This window comes from Peromyscus eremicus, chromosome 9 (genome assembly GCF_949786415.1).
Source record: "Peromyscus eremicus chromosome 9, PerEre_H2_v1, whole genome shotgun sequence".
NCBI classification, from domain to species: Eukaryota; Metazoa; Chordata; class Mammalia; order Rodentia; family Cricetidae; genus Peromyscus; species Peromyscus eremicus.
The window spans coordinates 46226552-46243328 of record NC_081425.1 but is presented as its reverse complement, the minus strand read 5'-3'; the positions used below and the strand labels follow the sequence as shown (position 1 = coordinate 46243328).

Here is a 16777-nt window from a genome sequence, read left to right as displayed (position 1 = left end):
GAGGATTGCACTCAAGTCTTTGTGGTCCTTTCCCTCACCCTTATGTATTGGTGTTGGACCTCTCTGCCTCTCTGTGCAGAGACCGCTCTAGTTTCATTTAGTAGAACACTCTCACCAAAGTCAACTTAGAATGTGGAAGAGTTTATTGCCTTATACTTCCAGGTCATAGTACAACACTGAGGGAAGTTGGGGCAGGAACTCCAGCAGCAACTAGAAGCAGAAATCATGGGGGGAATGCTGCTTCCTGGCTCACACACTCCAACTCATGCTTAGCTAATGCAGCTCAGGACCAACTGCCTAGGGAATGATGCTGCCCATAGTGGGCTGGTCCCTCCTGCATCAATTAGCAATCAAGACTATCTTTCACAGTCATTTACACAAGCCAATCTCGTCTGTACAAGTGCTCGATTGAAACTCTCTTCTAAGGCGACCTCAGGCTGTGTTATGTGGATGTAGGAGTTGAGCAGGAGACACTGGAATAGTTCATGTCATTGGGTGGTATTTGTCGTGAACTAAGAACGTTGTCGCTTGGAAGAAGGTGACGAGTGCACAGTGGTAGATAGTAGACTTGGAAGACATGGCTGGGGCTCAATTTCTCTTTCTTCCATTCTGTAGTTTATGGCCATGGTTTACCCAAAGGTGATGAACTTTCATTTCCTCATTGATACAGTGGAGATAATAACGATCTTCACTGAGTTGTGGTGAGAATTCTGTGAGATGGTTAGGGCATGGCCTGGTGTAGAACAAGCCCTATACAACAAGTATGGTTGGCATACCCTCCCCATCACCATTCACTTCGTTACTTCCCTCATTGCTGAGACAAATGCCTGATGAAAGCAACTTAAAGAAGGAATGTTTTAGTTTGGTCAAAGTTTGAAGGCACAGTCCATGGCAGAAGGAGCACTAGGCAGCTGGTCACATTGCATCCAGTCAGGAAGCAGAGACACCCAGTCAGGAAGCAGAGACACCCAGTCAGGAAGCAGAGACACCCAGTCAGGTAGCAGAGACACCCAGTCAGGAAGCAGAGACACTCAGTCAGGAAGCAGAGACATCCAGTCAGGAAGCAGAGACACCCAGTCAGGTAGCAGAGACACTCAGTCAGGTAGCAGAGACACCCAGTCAGGAAGCAGAGACACCCAGTCAGGTAGCAGAGACCCTCAGTCAGGTAGCAGAGACACCCAGTCAGGAAGCAGAGACATCCAGTCAGGAAGCAGAGACACCCAGTCAGGAAGCACAGACACCCAGTCAGGAAGCAGAGACACCCAGTCAGGTAGCAGAGACCCTCAGTCAGGTAGCAGAGACACCCAGTCAGGAAGCAGAGACATCCAGTCAGGAAGCAGAGACATCCAGTCAGGAAGCAGAGACACCCAGTCAGAAAGCAGAGATATCTGGTCAGGAAGCAGAGATATCTGGTCAGGAAGCAGAGATGTCCGGTCAGGAAGCAGAGGCATCCAGTCAGGAAGCAGAGACACCCAGTCAGAAAGCAGAGATATCTGGTCAGGAAGCAGAGATGTCCGGTCAGGAAGCAGAGGCATCCAGTCAGGAAGCAGAGACAGATGAATGCTGGTGTTTGGCTTGCTTTTTTCTTTCTGTTCAGTCTGGACTCCTTCCTGATAGGATGATAGCTTCCATAGGGTGGGTCTTCTCACCTCAATTAACCCAATCTAGATACTCCCTCACAGATAAACCCAGAGGTTTGTTTCCACGGTGATTCTAATCCTATCAATTTGGGTCAAGATTAACCATCTCAGTCATTATCAGTGCGTCTACAGGGTTCTAGCAGCATGGCTGAAGCTTTGACTAGGGGTTAAATGAAAGGGGAGAGGGGGCTGAGGACATGGAAGGGGATGGCTGAGGTACAGATAAGGGTGGAGACAAATTGTGGCAGTCTAAATCTTCACACTGTGTGGAGTTAGCCCTGAATAATCCAAAGAGATGGGTTTTGTGTTCCCCTTGTAGGTGTGGGGGCGTGGGGAAATGTGCGGAATGACCCTTTAGAGAGGGTCAGTAACCTGCCTTCAGGGGCACGCTGAGAAGAGGCAATCAGCAGCGTTTTGACTCTGTACTCTGCCTTTTAACTCCACCGAGGCACAAAACTCATCCCACCGCAGCTCTCAAGCCAAACTGTCCACCGGGCCTTTGAAGCTGTGGCAGGGATAAGGGTATTGTATGCACAAACAAAAGGGAAGAGAGGGATGTACGGAAGGATCCAGCTTTGCAAAGTGCAGCTGTGACAAGGGAAGAGTGAAGCTTCCTTCACTAAATGGGGGCGGGGAAGCAGCTGAGGGTGTGGCTTCATGGTTATAACATGTGTCTACCATGCACAAAGACCCGCGTTCAACATGTCCACACACACTGCAAAACACCATCAAAAATAGATCAACAAAACCATGGGAAAGCCTTCTTCAAAGCGTATGTCAGTTACTGGAAGAACAAACCCAAATTCAGTCATTCTGGTGACAAACTCTTTTGCTGAATGAATCCTTTCTTGAAAGATCTGCCTCCTCGGCAATGAACCTGGTGAGACAGAATCTTTCTTATCTGTGACCCGAATGTGGGGTGTTGAACACGATAAAGTGATTGGCATGTGTCCACTGAATGAATGAAGGATGACAAAGTGATGGCCAGAAGGCAGGGGAGAAGGACTGAAGAATCTTAGAGAAATTGGTGCAGAGGGCTCAAGATGGTGGTCAGCACGATCCCTAGCACTACATAAACTGGTGTGGTTGCCCATGACTGTAATCCCAGCGTTTGGGAGCTAAAAGCAGAAGAATCCGAAGTTAAATGTCTTCCTGGGCTACATAGTGAGACAGTGAATTGCGGGTCAGTCTGGGATACAGGAGACCCTGTCTAAAACAAAACAAAAAACCAGCCAGGTGTGATGGTGCACACATATAATCCTAGTATTTGGTAGGCAAAGGCAGGGAGATCTCTGTGAGTTCCAGGCCAGTCAGGGATACGTTAGTGGAACTCTTCTCAATAAAATAAAATAAGCAGTGTAGCAACCTGGGTGTGGTGTGGTGGCACACGTCTGCAATTTCAGCCTCAGGAGGCATCGGCAGTAGGATCAGGAGCTCAAGGAGATCCTTGGCTACACAGCAAGTTCAAAGCCAGGCTGGGCTATGTGAGACCCTCAAAACACACACACACACACACACACACACACACACACACACACACACACACAAGCACGCACACACGAGAGAGAGAGAGAGAGAGAGAGAGAGAGAGAGAGAGAGAGAGAGAGAGAGAGAGGAGGGAGGGATGGAGAGAGGAGGGAGGAAGGAAGGAAGAACTTGATATAGCAGAGGAAGTTCTATGAAAGGTTTTCTTCCTAACATTTTAAAATACTGGCAGCATCCAAACAGTACTTATAATATGTGCCTACAAAGCACTGACATGAACAATTGATATCACTTGACCATCTTAACCACGGCTAGTTGTCCTTAAAGCATCCAGAGCCCACCAGATTCTAGACGGTAATGGCCCAGCTGGTTTAAATGGGTTTCCATGGTTACCCTCATGCTCCTGTTTCCATGGTTACGTTTCCTGGTCCCTCACAGGAGTTAGACACGTATTTGAAATTTAAAAGGGTTTTTCTTTTTTTTTTCTTCCTTGCCTGCCTACACAGATATCTAGGGTCCAAAGGTCTGGGATGAAAGTTTTAGCGACCTCTTGGCAGGAGCGCCCGGGGGGGGGGGGGGGGGATGGTAATAATATTTATGACAGCTGAGTCTACCTAGAAAGAGCAGCAGACTCAGAGGGGAGCAATACTGCAAGTGGACTGATAACCCGGTGTTATGAGTCTGGGTATTTTGCTGAACTAGAGGAGAAGGCTGTCTGCAGTGAGGGACCGATACATCGTTGTTTGGATGTGTGGCTGTGGGGCAGGGCTGGGATGCTGTCCGGAGCTGGACTCTGATCAGATTTCCTCCAAAGTCACCATCCATCTCCGCGCTGAACAGAGTGGCTGCCTGCTTGCACTCACCTCTCCCATCATCTCCATTTCAAATCAGCTCCCTTGGCTCACTCAAGCAAGCATCTGTTTGAAGGTAGCAGCCCAGGTAAAGATTCAGACAGAGTTGGATTTGGCTCTTCTTGGTACAGATAGCCTACGTGGAATCCAAGAGCCCCCTTGTGGTAACTCTAACACTTCCAGCTTTCCCTCATCTAGAAAAGGACTCCTGAAAACCGACAGGACTGAGCAGGGAAAATGGTCTTCCTCCATTGTCCATCCCTGCCTTCTTACTATGACTTTACTGAGCATCTGGCATCCATCACCCAGTCCCTGGTAAGAGTGGCAGCCTCCCTCAGACCAGCCTGCTGGGACCCAGACACCAACAAGAACTAAAATGCCTCCTCTACTCCCTCAGTTGGATTGTCCAGGGATGGGTGGGCGGCTGACCTCAGCAGAACCCGAGTCTTCCTGGGGAGTTAGTATTAACATTATGAGGCGATTAGACTTCTTCATTGTAGTACGTAGCTGCAGCACTCATTTTGGCCTGGGGGTCCGGGAGGGGAATGTTTTGTTTGCTCTGTCCTCAAGAAAAGAGTATTCCATAGACCCTCTGAAGGAGTACAGCTAGTGCCCAACATCTTGGGATCCAGTCACCTGTGGGGTCACTTCTAGAATTTCACTCCACTTGCTCCCAGAAAGGCACACCTTTGTTCTTGTTGTCTGTTCACCCACAAAACACGAAGTCCTTCTTGGCCTGTCAGGTGACTGTGTAAGTGAGCCCCGGGAGATGGATTTCGTGTCTCCTACAGCAGCCATCTAGCCCTCTTATACCAGTTTCAACGTGCCTCTGGGGTCTGTTTTTATAGGTATTGTTGCCAAGCAGGTTCAGTTCAAAGACCCTGGGAGGCTAGAACAGGAGGTGTGTGGAGGTAACTGCAGGACACCCTTATCCGCCATGCTTTCCAAGGACTCCCCAGAGCACCCACACTTCATCGAGTAGAGGGTGCCATGAACCAGAGATGCGGGGTGCGTTATGAGGTTCTGACATGGCCTGCTAACAGAAAGACACCTGAGGCCCCGCTGTAGCCTTAAGCATTTCCAGACTGAAAGAGCAAGAATGGCCAGTCTTCTCGGTGTGGCTGACAAAAAGGATGCAAAGCTCAGAGTTAACGGCCCAGTTTCCTACCAAGTAGAGGAGGTCAGCCTGCGGGGAGTGAGACCAGTGGCCACTCAGAGGGGTTCAGAGGTAGGATAAAGGGGTCTCCAGACTGCTTCAGTGGCTCCAGACACCCAGATAAAAACCTTGCCTTCCTCAGCTCTGGGACTCACACACTCTCTGCAACCTCTGACACAATCCAGGGTTCTCCAATAGCCTTTTCTCTTTTGACTGGGCATCTTGCCTCTTGCTACCAAAAACATCATCCTACAGACACGAAGCTAGGGAAGAGGGAGCAAACTGAGAGAATGGGAGCTTCAGGAAGGGACTCACGTTCCAAGCACTCTGTAGTGAGCTGTGCGATGCTGATTCAGCCTCCCAAAGCTCACTGAAATCCTTAATGGTGGCTATTTTATTAGCCCCATCGGGGTGCACACGGAAGCAGGGCTAGTTTTATTTTAACATTATTAAAGTCTTATGAAACTACAGTCTTCATCAGCTAACAGTTTAGGGATTTCTTTTGTGCGGGCATCTTTCGTAGGTGTGTGTGGTGTGTGCACGTTATGTGTGCTCACATGTATGTGAATACATGTGTGTGTGGGTGCTTTCCTTAGTCACTCTCTACCTTATATATTTAGGCAAGATCTTTCACTTGAAATGAGGGTTCATCAATTTGGCTAGTCTAGATAGCTGGCTTGCTTCAGAGATCCCATCTCTGCCTCTAAAGTGCTTGAGTTACAGCTGGGTCACCATGTCCATCCAGGGTTTATGTAGGTGCTAGGACCTGAACTGGGTGTACATGGTGGCCCACCTGTCACCCCAGCCCAGCACGCTAGAGGCAGAGATGGGATTCCTGAAGCAAGCTGGTGTGTCTTGGAATGCACTCACACTGCTTGTGTAAAGAGGACAGCGCTATGCTAATGCAAAGGCTGGTTGCATCTGTCCATGCCTGTCTGAGCTCCACAGCTACCCACAGGGCAGTGCTGCTAACAATGGGAACAGTTTTTACACTGCTACTGTGCTGAGTTCGAGGCCACACTGCTTTTCAGCCTACTGCTTCCTTTTGAGTACCAGGTCTTTGTCCTCTTGAGAATGTGTGTATAAATATACATACATACATACATACATACATATATATGCATTTATGCATGCACACATATTTTTCAATATGATGTTTAATTTCTTATATGATATTTTCACACATTTTAAATTAATTAAGTAGTGTGTGGGGCTGCTTGTGCCACTGTGTACCTGAAGGTCAGATGACAAATTTTGGGAGTTGGTCCTCTCCTTCCATTTTGTGGGTTCTGGGCATCAAACCCAGGTCATCAGGCTGGGACAGCAAATACTTTTACCTGCTGAGTCATTTTGATGGCCCCACAGCAGACATTTCTTTGACACTGAATGTTCTGTGAGTCTCCTCAAGAATTTCCCCCTTCACTGTAGAGGGAAGTCTTGGAACATGAAGCCACCCTTTGGTGTCTAAGTTGTTTGCAGCCGGAAAAAGTTGGAAAGTGTCCTTGGTCAACTTTGAGTCCTTTGCCTTCACTCTCCTTGGGAGGAGTCAGGAGGGCCATCCTAGTGACCAGCACATCCTGGAGTGACCTTTCCTTTATCATCCTTCTCAGATCTTCCAACAAGAACTCAACGGTCACAGATTGTTCTGCGATTTCTACACTGACTGCAAATATTTCTCCATCAGAATTCTGCATCTTAAGGTGTTGGTACTCAGAGAGGACCACTGGCTGGAGGCTGATGGGAGCAGGAAGGAAGGCAGGGCAGTATCAGCCCAAGGAGCCGAGTAAGGCAGAGCACAAGGCTACTACAGAAGCTCTGTGCTATGTCTGCCTTTCCAGGAGCAGGGTCCTGAATCCTGTTGCTGTTGTTATTATTATTATTGCTGTTGTTGTTGTCTTGTACTTGTTTCGTGAAACCCGCAGAGACCACCAAGAAGCCAGTTTCTGATGCAAGCACATAAGGGTCCTTTTATTCAGGTTCAACCTGGGCCACCGCACAGCAGATGGAAAGAAATATGGCGGTGGCAACAAGCCCAGGTGTAGGGAGTTTTTACAGGGAAAAACCACAAGCTGGGAATTGGCAACTTGGGATTGGGTAGAAGAAATATGGGGCAAGGTGATTTTTTGAAACTATTGGTCTAGACTTTGGGCATGAAACCACATTTGAAACCATTGGGTTAGACTTTTGGCGGGGAACTACAACCCACTGAACAGGATTATCTGGACTGCTCAGCAGGATTATCTAGATATCTTCAAGGGCCATAAACCAGACAGGATGTCTGCTGGAGGACACTGCTCTATATCAGTTGTCATGGCAATTCCTGAGGTCCTTCCTGGAACTGGGTACAGCAGGTGGTCTGAGATGGTGGCCCCGTCCCTAAGATGGAGCCTGTAAAGTCAAGTCTAGACCGCCACAGTTGTTGTTTTACTATTACTATCATTTTGAGACAGGGTCTGGCTATGCAGTCCTGGCTGACCTGGAACTTACGATGCAGATCAGGCTACCTTAGAGCTTGGGGTGATCCTCCTGCCTCAGTTTCCTGAGTGCTAGAGTCACAATTATGTGCCACCCCCCGGCTCCAAATTGTATTTAATCTGCACTTCTCTTCTTTATGAGTAAATTTGTTTCCTTTCATATTTTTAAGAATTCTTTTGTTTCTATGAGTTTTGTGTTTGTATTCTTTTCCCAGTCACCCAGGGATAGTTAATTTTGTTCTGGTCAAATTTTTCTTAATGATTTTTTTTTATAATTTTATTCTTATTCAAAGGGAATTGAGCTTTCTGTCTGTGCTATGAGTAGTAAGTATTCACTTATCTCTTGACAATGTTTTTTTTTTTTTTTTTTTGTTTTTTTGTTTTTTTGTTTTTCGAGACAGGGTTTCTCTGTGTAGCTTTGCGCCTTTCCTGGAACTCACTTGGTAGTCCAGGCTGGCCTCGAACTCACAGAGATCCGCCTGGCTCTGCCTCCCGAGTGCTGGGATTAAAGGCGTGCGCCACCACCGCCCGGCCTTGACAATGTTTTTAATGTTGATTTTTTTGTCTTGAATGTAGACCAGTTTATCAGTTTTTATTTAGGAGTTCTGGATATTATGCTATTCTTAGAAAATCCTTGTAACTCCATGACAACAAAACCACCTCATTTTAGATAAAGTGTATGTACATAAAATGAAAAAAAAATCTCTCATTTTTTTTCTCCCAGAACTTTTATGGCTTTGCTTTCTACATGACACATATTTAATATTCCTGGGATTTATTTTTATTTATTTTGCAAGACAGATATCAACCTATTTCCCCACTTGTCTATCTAGCAGCACCGACACCCTTTATGGAGACACTGGCTTCTCCTCTCACAGATTTGAAATGCCACCCTTGTATTGCATCTGTTTTGGAACTTCCTGTGACAGATGAGCTTTAGTTCTGTCTTGACCTTGTCCTTGAAGGAGTTCACTGTTGCTGTCATTTGGTTTTTAAATGGGAGAGACTCGAGAATGCGTAGATGCAGAGGGAGAGCAGCAACTGGTGAAGGACAGATGAGGATGAGATGTGTAGATGAATTTCTAAACAGTCTTATTAAATAAGAAACACAGAGCCAAATACAGGGGTGAAAGCCGTAGAGACCAGAGCAATAGCCAACTAACCTTATCTCACCACATCGCCATAGCTTCCCAAGAGCTCCTCTTCCTGTCTAACCTGCGCTTTTATTGCTTTCCTGTTCTGCCTTCTCATTGGCTCTAAGCCCAGCCACATCTCTTCCTCATCACTGCCTGTCTATACAGACCTCCAGGTCTCTATGGTTGGTACTGGAATTAAAGATGTGTGTCACCATGCTTGGCAGTATTCTTGAACACACAGGGACTCTGCCTGCCATGTGATTGGATTTAAGGGCATGTGCTACCATCGCCTGACTTCTGTTTATGGCTGGCTATGACCTCTGATCTTCAGGCAAACTTTATTTATTAACATACAAATATAATATCACATTTCAGCACAAATAAAATATCACCAGAAGATGGGGTCAGCAATTAGTGACAGGTCCAAAGAGCATCGGCTTGTCTGTCTGAGCAAGGAAATGCGTGCTCAGAATTTTTCAATGTTTTCCCCCCTGTCTAACGTGATGAACTTGTGTGCTGACAAAGCACCCCCACAGAAACAAGCTAAAGGAGCAGGGACTGATCTGACTCGTGGCTTCAGGCCTCGGTCCTTGGTCAGCTGCTCCATGCTCTTGGCCTGAGCCTCATGGTGAAAGCACATGACCAAGGCACTTCTCACCTCGTGAAGGACAGGAAGCACACAGGGAGGAATACAGGAAGAGGTTAGGGTATGACTTAGCACCTCTCTCCTAAAGATACCTCTCCAGTGACCTACTTCCTAGTAGAAACTAGGCCCTATTTTCTATCTCATACCATCACCCACTAATGCAGTGGTTCTCAGCCCCTTTGGGGGTAGAATGACCCTTTCACAGGGGTGGAATATCAGATACTGTGTCACCAAAAAGAAAAAAAAGTGGAGGTGGCTGGTTGGGAAGAGGAAATGGATCAACAGGAAGGAGCTGTGGCGGGGGCGAGGGGGAAGGGGTGAGGATCAAATTGTATTATATACATGGATGAAAATGTCATAATGAAACCCATCACTGTATATGATTAATATATGGTAATTAAAACAATTAAAAAGATTAGCTCTCCTAGGTAGTGTCTCTCCTAGTCTGTTGTTCCCTCTAGGCCTCCTCTTCCATGCCTAGCCTGGAATTTGCACTGCACATGCCCTCACGGGCATTCTTCTGCCACCCCATGTGGCTCAGCGGAGCCTTGCCTTGCATGGTTGCATCAACAGACATCCTCCATCATGGCTTCTAACCCACTCTAGGCGCCCCCAGCCTAGCTTTCTGCTGTCTTTGCTCAGTTTCTCTCTCTGGCCTTCGGTGCTTATTCCAAACCTTGAAGCCCAAGCCTACACTCTCAGCGAGTGAGCTCGGACACTTATCTAGGTAAAATGCAGGTTCCCTATGTGGTGTCTGTGGTTAAGATTTGGCAGATTAGCTGGGTGCTTGGCGGAAGCCAGGCTGTCACCCCTGGGAACGGCGCTACACCTAATTTTATGTGTATGCATTAGTGCCTGAGTGCACATCTGTGCATCATCTGTGCATCGTGTTTATGCAGTTGCCAGAAAAGGGAGTCAGAACCCCAGCAGTTGGACTTACAGCTAGGTTGTCATGAGCTGTCTAATTTCGGTGCTGGGAACCAAACGCAAGTCCTCTGCAAAAGCAGCAAGTGCTCTTAACTGCTGAGCCGTCTCTCCAGCCCCAACCTTATGTTTTTAAGACAGGGTCTCTCACTGAGCCTAGAGCTCACCATATGCTGGCTGGCTACCCAGAAAGCCTCATAGCAGTGGTTCTTAACCTTCCTAATGCTGTGACCATTTAATACAGTTCCTCATGTTGTGATGACCCCCAACCACAGAATTATTTTGTTGCTACTTCGTACCTGTAATTTTTCTACTGTCATGAATAATAAGGTAAATATCTGATATGCAGGATATCTGATATGTGACCCCCAAAGGGATCATGACCCACAGGCGGAGAACCGCTGCTCTAGGATCTGCCAGTCTCCATCTTACTCCCAGGGCTGGGTTACAGATGTGTATCCCTGCCCTTCAAACTCAGGTTTGAATGCTTAACTAACAGGCTCTTTACTTAAAGAGCCGGCCTGCCGGGCCTCCTTTTCCTAGTCCAGGCTGGCTCCTCTGCATCATTGCTGACTCCAGCTTGTTCACCATCACTCAGCTCTGCAAGCTGTCCCCCTGCACTGGACCTTCCTTTCCAGCTGGTCTCTTTCACTCCTCAGTGTGTGCATACACCCCCAACAGCACCCACTGGGATCCACTGTAGCCCTTTCTTCTCAGCTCGTGCCCTGGCATCCCTTGTGATCACAGTCAGTACATGTACATGCCTCTGACACGTGCTCACTACACAGCACTCTGGCTGTTTCTGCACATTGTCTGTCCCACTGGACTGTGGAGTTGAAGGTCATATTTATTTTTGTATTCTCAGATCAGTGTTTTGCACATTGTATAGGCTCAATAAATACATGTCAACAAGAACTGATTTAGTTTTCTTTCCTAGACATTTGTCCAGAGCAGAAAACAGTTTTCCAGGTAGAGGCTTCACCTGTCCGACTCTAGGACACTTTCCCTTGTGTTTTTCCTCTTCTGCGCAATATTCTGCTAGGTTTTTGGCTGTAGCTAATTACTGAGTTGGTTGAAATGGCCTCAGAACCTTCTCCTGTATTCTAACAGAGAACTCAGAGCTCATTCTAGAATGAGCATAATTTGTATCATTAACACTTAGTTTACCGCGGTTACTGCCCACATTGAAGCTTGGTAGCTTCTAGGAACATAAGCAAAACTCACTTTGGAATAGCTTCCTGTGCAAGAAAAATCCCGTCTCTTATTGTCTCTGGAATCATACATTTACAAATGATCTAATTGCTCTGTATGAGAGGCTGGAAGCACCATGGCAACACATTCAATTGCTAAGGATATAATATACAACTGTTAATTAGAAATGACCTCTCCGCAAATGTACTAAAAAACTCCATGTTGGGTCTCTTGCCAATGGTAGTTTTCTCTTTCTCCTCCTCCAAATTTTGCTTGCCATGTATTTATGCCATTGTTTTGGTAACTATGATCTCCACTTCCTGTGTGATCCCGTGGTTCAGAGTTAAGAAATGCACACAGCGCTGAGAGAACCCAAGGACACCCTGTCCAGACACCCTGACCCATGACGGCAGCTAGATGAGGCCGGCTTGAAGGAGTGAGGTCCAATCTGTTTTCCTACTGTGACTACCCTCTACCCAGGGCCACCTTCGTCATTGCCCTTCTATCCGAGAGATGTGACTAACTGCCAGTCAGAGGAGCCTTTTTGCTGTTGGTTGGGTTGGAGTTGGAAAATCTTATTTTTTTCATTCTTATTTGTGAAGTCTAATATATCATTTTGACTTGTATGTGATTTAAAAACCACAGCAGACTGTAGTGAATGCACCGCAAAGGTCTCATTTCTCATCTACCTTGTTTGTGGTAAATGGACTTCTTGATGTTAGAGGTTTGACGGCAGTGAACGAGGGGACGGCAGGCTTTGTAGAAACGGCCCACCTCATTTGTGAGCACCGACCCCAGCCACATCAGCTACAACATGCCAGAATGTGACCGCTTCTCCTTGGCTGTTCTACACAATGATTCTGAGACCTGGGTGAGCCGTTACCCACTGAAAAGGGGATTCCCGATGGCCAGACACAATCACTGCAAATCCGGGGGTGAACTCAGGGTTGATGATACAACACAAGACACACTGGAATTCTCATTAGAGCCCTGGTGGGAATCAAAGGCAAGATGGAAGCCACAGAAACAGCACGTTTTTGCCTGTGCAGCTAATTATCCTGTATTCAGTGAGACTTCCATTCCCATCCCAGCTGGACTTGAACTCACGGTGCAGTCCAAGCAGGCCTTGAATTTGTGGTTCTCCTGCCTTAGTCATCTTCTGAAGAATAGGATTACAGGTGTGTGCCACCAGGGTCTTCACCCCTTCCCCTCCCTCATGCCCAGCCCTGGAGTCCCCCCCCCACCTCCCCGCCTCCCCCTCATAATCCACAATGACTGGCTGACCAGAACTGGCTTCCAGTACTGCCTGCTTCAGGAAAGCCAAGAATATTAGAACAACAAGGAAAAAACAAAAAACAAAACCAACCAAACAAAAAACACCCCAAAAGGGAGACTGCAACTTCTCAGATATAGAGAACATTTTATTCATATAATGTATAAAATTATACTTCAGAATTCTCCTTTTCTAAAAACAGACTTTTAATTGTAATCCTCCAAACGAAAAGGCAACAGTGTTTTAACCTTGTACACACCATGGTCACAGGTAGACAGTATTTTGGTGGTGGTGAGTGCAGGGGATTGAGCCCAGGACCTCACACTCACCCACAGCCCCAGGCTCTGTTAAACAGGTTTTTTCTTAAGCTGTGAAAAACCAAACAAATAGAAAGCTCTCCTACAGCAGCACATGGCTCTGGCTCGGCTCTGGCTCTGTATCTGCGGTCTGGTGCCTCAGGATGGCATGAGAAGTAAGTAAACGAACTCCGAGACAGGAGACTGGACACTGTTGATGCTTCGTGAGTCTGTCTTCAGGAGCCACTTCCCTCAATGTTAATTCCTCCTCTTAGGTCTAATTCACTGGAGAGGCTGTTCTAGAAATACCTGTAATGCCACGGAACAGTGCAAGTGGATGAGGGCTTAAGAGCTGGGCCCCGCCATAATGCATTTCAGAAGTGTCAACATTCCTAGCCTGCACAAAGGACCCAAAAGTAACATCGAATAATTTATGTAACTCTGAGACACATCTCACACCTAACAAAGGATAATTAAGTACTGAAGTGATGCATTGCTACATCTGAACATGAAAAACTGTATGTAAACTACATCCCTCAGCCCCCAAGCAGGGCTCAGTTTTTTGTGTTGAGGCTAATCTGAAAGTCTCCCTCAGTCTCTTTCCCCCACTACCCAAACCAAGGACTCCACCATCTGCTCACAAGCAGTGTGGCTACTGTCTGAGGCTTGTAATCTACCCCAGCTAAGCAGCCAGAGAACTGGACCTGGAGGCCACTGTCAGTGGGGAGACATCCGTGTCCTCTCCTTGCTCTGGTGCTACTGTTTCCCTCATTCTTGTATTGCAGCCCTATACAACTTGGCCGAAACACGTAGGATGCTTTTAGTAGAAAATGCCAGCGGCCAGGAGAGTGGGTCCAAACAGGCCTCCTGCGGTTTGGAGGAGAGGGGATGGCACACAGAACACCTTTCTGTAATGTACACACAGCTACATACTTAATTGTCAACATTAAATTGAGGTTGTGTCTCCATGTGGCTAATCCTCCCTGGAAATGGCTTATACTTTGTCACAATTATCATCTGGTGACAGAAAAGAGCCCTGGCTCCAGGGTACCCGTGAGGCAGCCCATGTGGTGGCCTGTCCTGTCTGCTGAGGTCACAGGAAATGTAAGCACATTATAAATGTTCCTATCCAATATTTTTTCCACTGAAAAAGCAAGGCCAGTGAGTGTCCAGATAGGATTATTTTCACTTTTAAGGTTTATTTTTATTAAAAGTATGTGTCTGTGTGTGGACTGTGTACATGAGTACAGGTGATGATGGAGGTCCACAGAGGGGGTCAGATTCCTTGGAGCTGGAGTTACGGGGACTGTGGACCACCGGCTGAGGTGCTGGGAACTGAACTCAGGTAATCTGGAAGAGCAGGGCATGCTCTTAACTTAGGAGCCATCTCTCTAGACCAGAATCTCCTTTTAAAAGATTTATTTATTTTTAGTCTTTTAACTTTAAAAAGTACCAAATTTCACAAAACGTTAGGTTTTCTCATAGCTAAAAAACATTCTCCCCCCTCTCGTTGGGAGAAAAAAACCCTACAAAATAAAATGGACAGAATAAATACTTCCTTTTCTTGGGTTTTTGAGACAGAGTCTCTCCATAGCCCTGGCTATCCTGGAACTCACTCTGTAGACCAGGCTGGCCTTGAGCTCACAGAGCTCTGCCTGCCTCTGCCTCCTGAGTGCTGGGATTCAAGGTGTGTGCCACCACGCCTAGCCAAAACTAATACTCTTTTTTTTTTTTTTTTGGTTTTTCGAGACAGGGTTTCTCTGTGTAGCTTTGCGCCTTTCCTGGGACTCACTTGGTAGCCCAGGCTGGCCTCGAACTCACAGAGATCCGCCTGGCTCTGCCTCCCGAGTGCTGGGATTAAAGGCGTGCGCCACCACCACCCGGCCAAAACTAATACTCTTGTATAACGTTTTATGTGCAGAAACTATCCCTCACTTTAGTCAAAGGGTAGGTCTGTCCAATTCTATGTAGACAATAAGCCTCTTCAATTCACTCAGAATAACTCAGGTTTTTAAAAGCAACAGTCCTTGGATAGGTTATTTACACCAGTATAAAAAAGTAACACTATTAAGAAATACTTTATATTGTAATCTGAACAGTGTGCCCAGTTTTATAAAGTCCACATGAATCGGGAATCAGAATGTTTCTCGTTAAAACTCTGGCTTCATTAGAACGAGAATACAGAGTTAGCAGAACAAGAAAACCTGCAAGAAACACACAGAATTCAAACTTGGGTTTCATCTCCCTATTTAAGAGGTTCTGTTTAACAGCTTAAGAAATACTGATTAAAGCATTAAAACACATATTACTCCCACAAGTGTGGTTATGAGTACAGATTTCTCATTTTCAGTGATTATATGGTTAATTAAAAAAGCTATCCAGGATTAATATTCCAGCAAACCAGCTACAAAGTGTTATATACATATATGAATCAGACTATCACCTGTGACATTCCAAGATGCAGACAGCTTTGGCAGACCATGAAGACAGGAGTCCTAGACTCCATGGATGACAACAGATGTGTATAATGTCCTTCAGATTGCCTCCCCTACAAATATTTACTTAAGTTTAAAAAAAAATCACAAGAATATTTCCTTAATATGAGATAATCCAAACAGCCTTCTTTACCTTAAAACCAACAAAAACAACAACTTATCAGACAGCAAATCAAAACTCCCAGGCATCAACACATGCCAAGGCAGGAAGAATGAACCTCCACACTCTCTATTTCCAAGCAGGTGTGCATTTACTAGGTGAAGTTTGGAGGGTAAACCAAGCCATTTAAAATTCATGGATCTGCAAGGGCCTGAGACACTGACTCTGCGGCCAGTTAAATCTATTTGAGGAAGAAGGTCCGGGCTGTGGTGAGAGTCAGTGTACAGTCCCCCCCAGAACTAAGAAGAAACTTGTAAAACACCACAAAACACTGGGGACTGGAGTGTTGTGGGGATGGACTATTAAAATAATTATATGAAGAAAAGTCAAGAACTCCTAAAATATTCTATTCTATATAAGAAACATTGATTGTCTGCTCCCATATTACTTTAAAGGACAAATATTTGTATGTTTTAAACGATCATTCTCTAACAAATAATGGTGGACAGACAGACATCACATAGGGGACTCCCTCTGAGGTAACAATTCAGTAAGCTGGAAAACATTTTAAAGTTCACATTGTCCTTTAAAATCCCACCTGAGCTGGGTGGTGGTGGTGCACGCCTTTAATCCCAGCAGTTGGGAGGCAGAGGCAGGCGGATCTCTGTGAGTTCGAGGCCAGCCTGGGCTACAGAGTGAATTCCAGGAAAGGCGCAAAGCTACACAGAGAAACACTGTCTCGAAAAAACAAAAAAAAAAAAAAAAAAGAAAAAAAAATCCATTGAGTCCATTTCGTACCGCTACAGACCATGAGGAACTCAGGAAGCATCCTCGCTCTCACAGCTCCTTAATTGACACCACAACCTTCATCAGACAGGACCATGGATAAACAGTGCACCCACTGTAAAAACTTAGAGAGGCCTTCTGAAGCAATGACTATTTTCTAATTGTGATCTTGTTCAATGAACAGGGCCTGCTGGCGCTCGCCTTTAATCCCAGTGCTTGGGAGGCAGAGGCAGGTGGATCTCTGTGAGTTTGAGGCCAGCCTGCTGGTATACATAGTGAGTTCCAGGCCAGCCAAGACTACACAGTGAGACCTGTCTGGAAAAA

General features: G+C 46.2%; 1 long non-coding RNA gene across 1 annotated transcript; it reads left to right on the top strand.

Annotated features, from left to right (window-relative positions):
- The first annotated feature begins 3609 nt into the window (after nt 1–3609).
- On the top strand, nt 3610–6983 carry LOC131919897 (uncharacterized). The gene is made up of 3 exons (XR_009381454.1): nt 3610–4064; nt 4160–4291; nt 6743–6983. It is a non-coding gene; the product is annotated as an uncharacterized LOC131919897 (long non-coding RNA).
- Nucleotides 6984–16777: the final 9794 nt, after the last annotated feature.